The 9,696-nt window shown below is 36.7% G+C and overlaps 1 long non-coding RNA gene across 1 annotated transcript; it reads right to left on the bottom strand.

Moving 5' to 3' along the window:
• Window positions 1-7,186: 7,186 nt before the first annotated feature.
• LOC135299414 (uncharacterized) lies at window positions 7,187-9,696 on the bottom strand. Its single transcript, XR_010361397.1, has 3 exons — window positions 9,078-9,696; window positions 7,719-7,766; window positions 7,187-7,626 (listed from the first exon to the last, which is right to left on the bottom strand). It is a non-coding gene; the product is annotated as an uncharacterized LOC135299414 (long non-coding RNA).

Here is a 9,696-nt window from a genome sequence, read left to right as displayed (position 1 = left end):
TATGTCATTGCACAAACAAAAACTTATTGTTTATAATCAGGAAGCTTTTTTGATTGGGCAAAAACCATCTTAGATTGCCAGTTAAAAATCCCTAGCCTCTTATTTAAAAAGTACTGCTGCATGTATCAATCAAATAAAATAACTCGCAGATGTTATACATGGATACAAGAATGACAGACTTTTCATTCTGGCAAGTCTTAGCTATGTTGGGAGAGAAAAATCTCACAAAAATTTTTTCAGAGAACAAGAACTATGGTCTGCTACATCCCTGTCACACTTCAACCTTAAACCAGAAAGAAGTTCTGACATGATGACTTAGTCGTTCCCTGAGTCCAGGTGACCGTCAGGATGTGCAGAGATAATTGTCACTTACAGTAAAATTTTTCAAAGTTTGTTGAAGGAAATGTAGCTGAATCAACTTTCAGCTACACTGAAAGCTACCTTTCATTCTTCCTTCCTTCTTGTATCTTCTTCTCCAATATGTTCTTTGATTTGATAAAATAGAAAAGTTAAATCAAAATATCAATTATAATAATTTTTCTATTTTAAGTCAGGAGGACAGGGATATATTTCACTGGCCATTGAGTACATCCACAAAGGAAATATCTAATTGTAGTAATCTCTGCAGGCCCACTTGCCAGATTGTATGGATCAGGATGTTTCTTACCATAGTTAATTTGGATGTTTCTGATTAGGAATAGGGAACACCTACACTGTAATATTCAGTGAGGCAAATGAATATCTTTTAATTTAGTGATTACTTATAAATATAAGTATGCTTTAATTAATGGTAAAATATGTAAGTGTATATCCAGAGAAAGAAAATCTTTCTTATATCTCTGTGCTTTGTTTTCTCTCCCTTTTTTCTGATTAGTTTTCATATTCTGTTGTACTAAATATGCATCAGCTTTTAAAAGTAATTGAGTATTTAGAAGCTGTGAGGCTTAGATCAGCCCTGGGGCTCCTGCAGATATCAGGAGATTGGAAGCAGCACATATTTTTTCTACTTTATATTACCCACTTTAAAAAAATCATATTTCTTGAGCATAATGGATAGACTGCAATGATTTACAAGGAAATAATTTCACTGAGGGACTTTGGGTTAGTAGTATCATATAACACAAGAACAAAAGTCTGATTGGTTTATGATTTCACTGGGAAACTGAAAGGAAATTAATTCTATTTAACTCACTGCTTGTCAACTCCTTTGTTGTTGTTGTTTTTTGTAATATATGTACCTAACACTGTGTTTTATGTCTGGAGATATTTCAAGCTGCTAAAACATTTATTAGTTTAATAATAATGTTAGAAATGATTGAAATGCTATAAATGTTTAAAATGGCATACAGAAACTTCTGGATTTGGTGTTCAAACTAAAACCATTTTCACTGCAGTTTCTAAAAGAGCCAGGTAACCTGAAGCATGTTAGCCAAGATAACCTGCTATATGCTAAGGTTTTGTTTATAGGTCTGGACCTTCTGAAATCAGAAAGATAGGTTAAAATACAGTATTAAACAAGGATTATAATAAGGTTGATGTACTATCTCTGCCCAGCTATTATCCTTCTTCTGCACATTTGCACAAAACAGAAATCTGATAACAAGGGGGAAATGGCTTTGGGGAGCTTAGGACAAGAAAACAGTGAAAGCTGGGTGGCTCACCCAAGTAATTGCCTACTGTATCTATACATCACATAATCATGGTGGGTCAAGCATTTCTGATTACTTTCTTAACCTCATGCCCTCTAGACTTGAGAGGGAGTAGGATTTAATGACTTACACAAGCATGCCTTGTTCCCTGATCAGCATTCCCAGGTGAGTAGCTACTCTTTCTCTACCCTGCCCTTACACTAAAAGCTGACCTTCTCTCCAGGTGGCTCAGTTTAGCTTGCACTTCCCAGGAAGACATTTGCAGTTTCCTTAGATCAAAACATTAGTTTGTAAACAGATTTTAAGGCCTTTGTTGTCACAAGAAAGGAGTAGACTGCCGTGGCCCTGATGGAAATGCATCTTTTGGATAAGGATGTGCATCCCAACAGCTTAACTGTAACATTTGAGAAGATATTAATCATAGTACATGCAAATATCTAGGTGCTGATAAGCCTGCAGATTATAGTAATTCTATGAACGATCACAACACTTGTGTCACAGCATCACTTTTTGTTTTCTCAAAAATTCTCCTTCCAACAAATGCCACCATCTTCCACTTCTTTCTCACAAGATTTTTTTTTTTTTTTTTTGGTTGATAGTCTTGTATTTTTCACTTGTCTCAGGCACACCAGAAATTTCCCTCCTGACTGTAAGCATATTAATACAGTGGACACTGTTGCAGAAACTATTTTAACATTTGCGAGAAGACATCACTGTTTTGTGAACAATATGAGTGGCACTTACTGCTGCCACTGATTAAAAATAGCAGTAACATTTTGGTCACTCTTTAGGCTCCCAAACAGGTCTGCTTAAGCACTCATACTTCTTGACTAAATCAAATACTGGAAAACAATTCAGTTTTCCAGTATTTGATTCCTCTCTGCTGCCTGCACAGGAAGGGGGTGTTGATGTCTGGCAGTGGGCAGGCTGGCAATTAACATGCTCAGCCAGTGACCTCCCCAACTCTGCATTGTCTCCTCGTGCAGACATTCAACAAAGTTATGATGACAAGTATGGGGGGTGCAACAGATGGGGAAAGGGAAAGACCCTCCCACTGGTTGGATTAGTAATTGCATTTTCACTGTCACTGCCTGATTCTGGTGTATGAGAGAAGGGAAAATAGTTAGATATAAGCTGAAGTATGCTGAAAAGAGGCATTTCTTCCTGGTATTTGAACTAGGTGAAAAAAGAGGCAAAACCAAAAAGATAACTTAAATACTTTCAACTTAATCCTCTCCCTTCTCATATTTCTTATTTTTCTTTTTGCATTAAAACAAATATGTCACCAAACAGGAGAAAAAGGGTAAATTAAGCATACTTTTGCCTCTATGAGACAAAAGTATTTTAAAATTCTGAAGATTATGAAAATGTTATTTCATTTAATGTTTCTCACCACATGATGCATTTTTAAAATTTCTACTGAGCTGAAAGTAAAGGATATTTTTATATAATATGGAAATGTTGTGGTGATATTTCAATAACACTTGGTAGCAATAAAGCAAACAGGTACAAGTTCACATGCAGCAAAGTTACACAAGTATTTTATGGCTCACTCTTCTTCTAGTCACTGCAGAACTGACCATCCAGACTTCTGAAACTGGCTTTTAAATGTTTTACATGCAAAAATTTCCTGCATTTTTTTATTTCCACTTCGTGAGAATGATCACCTTCTCACACCAGTAAAAGCCTGTTTTATCCAACATATATTTAAATCTTATCCCTCTAAATATTTAAAATGCCATTACTGCAAAGCTATCTAGTGGGAGCTCTGCAAGCTTTATCATCTGAAAATTGATACTCCAAAATAGTAGTGAAATGAAATAATATGACAGTCCAGATTGTGTATTCCTTGAAAGATCTGAATGTTTCTTCAGTTATTCAACAGAAAATTAGATTTAAAAATATTTTCAGTGCTGAGTTTATATTTTGAAGTATTCATTTGTACTATTTCAGATTGAGCCAGACTGAGATTCTGCCAGCTCTTCATTCAATGATAGTTATCAATAAACTAGGCAGAGATGGAAGAGAGCACTTCTCTGAACTGGGAAAAACTGCCATCCAGAGTGATTCATCATATGCATAAAAGTCATAAAAAGACTGAATGATCTTTCTAAATGGCATAATACATTATACAAGTATTGAATAACAGAGAAGCTGAGATAAGAACCTTGTGACACAGCAAAAAGTAATGGAAGAGACTTAGACACAAAGTATGCTCACTGCAAAAACCCACAAATTTCTATAGTGAAGTAAAAAAAAGTAAAATTCTAAATTAACTTGAAAGACAGAAGGAGTGGCCTCAGAACCAGAAAAAAAAATCTTATGTATGAAGTGTAAAGCCATTCTATGGTTAAACATGTGGGATTGTCAGTTCTGACTGATGCAGTTATGCCCATGTATTTCAGGGATGAGAATGATGAACAGCAAAAATTTTCTATTGTCACTAAATTCTGGCACTGGTATTTGGCAAAGCATTCCTTTTTTACCTTTACAAATAATCAAATTTCATCAATCCATAGTCTTACCTGGGAAAACTAATTTCAGTAGTTACATCATGTCAAAGTAGCCCTGCCACTCAAAGGTAATTGAATCCTTTTGAGATGTTGCAGGAAAACTGTAATTGAACCTTTGAGATGGCAGCAGAAACCGTAATCTGGGCTTAAATATGCAGATATAATATGTCTGGTACAACTTTGTACTTTTTTTGTCTCTCTGGTATCCTCTCTCTGAAGATTTCTCTTTTCTAAGTGATTCTACAATATTGGAAATTTTTTTCCTTAAAATCTTTGCTTTGCAGAACTAATGCTTTTTTAAAATCAAACACAGACTCCCTTTGCAAATATTTTCAATTTGAATCCAACTCTAGACAAGAATATCTAGATAGACTTAGGCCAATTGATATCTGTATTTATATATATTTCTTTTTCATTGAAATTTTGTGAGATAATAATATAAAAATATTTCTTTATAACATCTGTTTTGTTCTGACAGTGCAAGTATGTTCAAACTAAATGTAACTGAAGAGGGCTGAACAACAGTCGCTCTCATGAAAGCCACAGAGCTGTCCCCACAAACTCTTATGGAACAAACTGTTCAGATTTTTCAGTGCTTTATGCTGTAACAGCAAAATAAAATGCCCAGAAATGAGCAGTGCAGGATAAGAACTGAGTAAAGTTGATATGGAAAAATACTTGCCTAAAGATAAATAGCAGAAGAAAAGCTATTTTTTTCACTGGCTGGGCAAAACCTTAGGGAAGTCAACTGGTTGCATAGAATGAAAAAAGCAGAGAGGGCAAAGCAGAGCTGATAAACTGCTGCTTTCAACAGAAGATAAATGACCATGATGGCCTGGCTTCCACATTTATGAGGAGAGTCTTTTTTATCTTAACAAGTAATGCAGACTTTACATTTCTGTTTTCAGCTTTATTTTTATGGAATCTGATTTTCCCATTGAGCAATTTAGATTTAGATGAAATGATTCTTTTCTAGAAGTCTCCTCTTTTTTTTTTTACAGTGTTCCACAGCACATCATATTGAGTAATATTTAATTAGACCGTTTATATTCAGTATAATGTTCCAAATTCCACAGAGTAAAAGATTTGAAGTTATTTTTTCTTGTAGCCACCTATTATATTGATTTGCAGAACCACTTTTAGAAAAGATGGTTGAAAAAAGTACCAAAAGTATTCAATGGACCCAAAGTATACAATGTTTTCCAGCAAGGAACAAATAACAAGAAAGAAGTTTAGAATTAATGAAAAGAGTTAGATACATAGTTCACGTCTCAAGGCTGACATTGCATAACAACCACTTCCATTTCTGTAGTAGCTTCCACTTTATCACATTATTAAGAGTGTTTCTGTTACCCCAGGCTCCATTTCACACTCATTAACACCTCCCTCCAGCCATCATTAGGATTCATTACAGAAGAGTTTAAACTTATTCAGAATTTTTCTGTGTTGAAATGATCCATGCTGACTTGGTAGCTTCATTCCAGAAGACACTCACAATCTGTCTGGACAGCCCCAATAGACCCGGAAAATATTATAAGAAAGTTAAAGGATTTGTCTGAATTTGCTCTTCATTGTCTTCTTTGGGCAGACTCCCTTCCCTTTTTCAAACCACATCTCTTTTACCATGTGTCCTAAAACCCCTTCTTAGCTGCTGCCAAATGCACAATGTACTTTGGTTTTGTTTTCTTGGGTTTTGCTCAGGATAAGTCTGGCTCCTCAGTTAGATGAGCACTGTGAGATGTTCACTTGAGTTCTGTCTCCTAACTGTGATTGATGTTTTTCTGGCCACAAATCCTGACTCCCAGAAGTTCTGTGTCTGAATTACAAGCTTTCCCCTGTGTATCCTTTTCTTTTCTTATTTTTCTTATTTTTTCCCGTGTTCCCTGAACTCACACATGTTGCAGTCCTTTTTATCTGAACTGACTTACCAAAAGGTCTACAAACCTGAAATAGATTAGACTGTAATGCAAGTTTGTCTCAACAGAGCAAGACCAGGTTCATGGATGATTGGGTTCCTAGCTTGAAAAATGCATAAAAGATGATTGCTCTTTTTTAGTTTCCAAGGGAAATCCAGACCCCTATATTACCTTCACATACTGACCATTTTTATAATTTTTAAATGAGTTAAATATACAAGGTTAAATATTTACCGAGTTAACAGAAGAGCAAAATAGAATTTTGAATTTTGTAATTAGATAAAGAAGGCCATTTTTATTGTAATTACTCCTAGGTAACAGAATATACTGGGTTTTAGGGAAATAAAGGTACATAGTAACATATAGTTAGGATCACTTTGTTGTAGTAATGTTAACAAGGTCACCTCAGGGCAGAGCTGTCTTTGCATATTAAATTTCTCTGTCGTCAAAACACTTCAAAAATAAAAAGACAGTGTTTGGAGTGTTATTATTTTGCCACACCTCTGTGTTTCAGAGAAAAGTGTTTGAATAGGTGTAGCCATCAAATGAGGGAAAAAATATAATAGGACAAATTAAGACAATAAGTACCCAAATGCCCACTCCACTGGACTAATAGCTGAATCCTGAGTAGTAATAGAAATAATTATCTTTACGAAGTCCAGGGTTGCATTGTTGCCACCGTTGTACTATAGCTACAGTTGAAGGAATTAGTGTACTGCAGTAAAAATTTAAGTGGATTATGGTAGATAACTACAACATTTGCAAGCACCATGGTTACAAAATGTTACAATACTTTCTACACTTCATACTCCGCACATGCATTGCTGAAGGTAATAGACACTGGCAGAAAAAATAGTGAAGGGAAACATTGCACATGAGGAATGCACATGGCTGCGTAGAAAATGTATGCTAAGATGGAAGCAAGAGAGAGGATTTTTTTCAGCTTTGTAGCAGTAGATTTCTTTCCTCTTAAAAAGAAAAAAATAAACCAAACACAAAAGAATAGACAACAAACGTTACTTTATTTCTCCCAGAAGGAAAAAAATCTTTCTCTTAGTAAGATTATGTTTGTGTGTATAAGCAAGGCTGTTTGCAGATTAAACTTTGTTCTTCAGGCTGGGTTCCAAACTTTCATGTTTCTCTCTTTAGCTGGTATGGCGTAAGAATATCCAATACTCCTTTTGGCATCTCTAAGCTCAAAAAAAGCTTCATGTTCCTCTCTAGGATAGAATAGTTAATCTTCTCACTTTTAGGTCTTCTGTAATTAAATGCAGATCTCACCCAATTCACTTCTATCTAGTTGGACTAGATAGTGAATTGTTCCCTAGTCTGTTCTTCTTCCATAAAAATGGCTTGAAATAAGGTTGTGATTTATCTACAGTAGATACCTATAGGCATCTTCCAAGTACTTGCCTTCACATAGAAGATGTCTTTATATCAATCATGATGACATTACCATTATGAAGTAACCCCCTTCAGTTAGCACACTGAAGGGGCTGCCCGCATGACCTGACATTTGCTGATGTACTGCCTTCAGGGCAAGGATGCCTGTCAAGATAGTAAGCAATACATACACTGTCTCAAAAGCAGAATGAATAGGGAAGAAGTACTTGACTTACCCACAGGCTTCTGTACATTACCTTGTTTGGGAAATCTTTCTTTGTCAGCAGCATAGTGTCCCTAAGCAACTTGTCACAGGGAAAAAAAAAGTAAGAAGCAGATAGGTATGATCCATCTAGCACAGAATGCTTTTAATGAAAGTATTGGGCCTCTAAATGGGTGCTATCCATTACCACTTTTTAAAAAGGATGAAAAATCATGCTCCTCTCACCCAATATGTTCCAAACAAAGGCACAATAAAAATGGCATTGAAATATATGAGCTCTTTGACAATAATATTAGTCACATCTTATAACCTGACCTTTCTGCTGGCAGGGACATTCACTAGGGTGTTCTAAGAGGGCAAGAATTTTCACTAGTATGAAAATTCATTATAACAGTCATGCAATAAAGAAACATCATTCTTTCCTGACTGACAATTTTTCTTCTCCACACATTATCTTCAGTGTTTATATCTGCTCCCAAATGTTAAAAAATATCCCATAAAATTTCTACAGTACTAAAGAAATTGCTGGGATATACACAAACTGGTAAGTAATCCACCATGGCTTACTGCTGGCCTTAGGACCATGGGTCAGTACTTACAGAGAGTGCTTATAAGTATCCCTAATCAAGATGAAATTTAAAAGCTCTATCACTCATGTCATAGTTTTAAGAGACAATGGATTTAAGAAATGTTATTCAGGAAAAGCACGGCCATGGAAAGGGACCTGGGGATCCTGGTCAATGCAAAGTTGAATATAAGTCAGCAGTGTGCCTTGACAGCCAGTCAAGGGAGGGGATTGTCCCTCTCTGCTCTGTATTGGTACAGCCTCACCTTGAATATTGTGTGTAGTTTTGGGTGCCACTGTAAATCTGTTAGAGAGCATCCAAAGGAGGGCAATGAATGGTGAAGAGGCTTGAGGGGAGGCCATATGAGGAGCAGCTGAGATCACTTGGTCTCTTCAGTCTGGAGGAGACTGAGGGGAGACCTCACTGCAGTCTACACCATCATGTGGGGAAGTCAGGGGGCAGACTCTGGTGACCAATGACAGGATGCAAGGCCTGAAGTTGTGTCACGGGAGGTTTAGGTTGGATATTAGAAAAAGACTCTTCATCTGAGGGTAGTTAGAGTCTGGAATTGGCTCCCCAGAGAAGTGATTACAGCACCAATCTGACAGAATTTTGGAAGTGTTTGGACAATACCCTCAGGCACATGATGTGATTCTTGGGAATGGTGCTGTTCAGGGTCAGGAGTTGGACTCCTTGTGGGTCTCTTCCAGCTTAGCTCATTCTGTGATTTTGTGATTCTGTGAATACAAACTAGTGTGATACAAATCCAAAAAAATTTGAATAGGGAAGTGATTGCTTCCCAGGACTCAGCACTGGTGAGGCCTTACCTCAAGTACTGGTTGTCCAGTTCTGGGCCCCTCAACTCAGAAAAGACATTGAGATGATGGAATGAGTCCAGAGGAGGACAGCAGAGCTCGTGAAGGGTCTAGAAAGTCTTACGAGGAGTGGCTGTGGGAGCTGGGGTTGTTTAACCTAGAATAAAGGAGGGGCGGACCCTATCACTCTCTATGACTTCCTGAAAGGAGACTGTAGCCACGTGGGGAATGGCCTTTTCTGTTAGGCAACCCTAATAGTGCATAAGGAAATGTACTTGTACTGTTGGTGACAGTACAAGAGGAAATGGCCTTAAGCTATGCCAAGGGAGGTTCAGGTTGGATATCTGGAAGAATTTCTTCACTGAAGGAGTTGTCAAAATTTGGAATAAGCTGCCCAGGGAGTCATGCAGTTACGCTCTCTGGAAGAGTTCAAGGAAAAGCTAGAACTGGCAGTTAGAGCTATGTTTTTATTGACATGCTGGTGATCAAAGGTTGGACTTGATGACCTTGAAGATATTTTCCAAATTTAATGATTCTATGATTTTAAACCTCTTTCTGCTGCTGAGATAACTGCAATTTTTTATTTACCTGTATTACTTCTAGATAACATTTCCTAAATTAACATAATGGA

This window comes from Passer domesticus, chromosome 4 (genome assembly GCF_036417665.1).
Source record: "Passer domesticus isolate bPasDom1 chromosome 4, bPasDom1.hap1, whole genome shotgun sequence".
Classification (NCBI taxonomy): domain Eukaryota; kingdom Metazoa; phylum Chordata; class Aves; order Passeriformes; family Passeridae; genus Passer; species Passer domesticus.
This window is presented reverse-complemented; position numbering and strand designations above follow the sequence as displayed.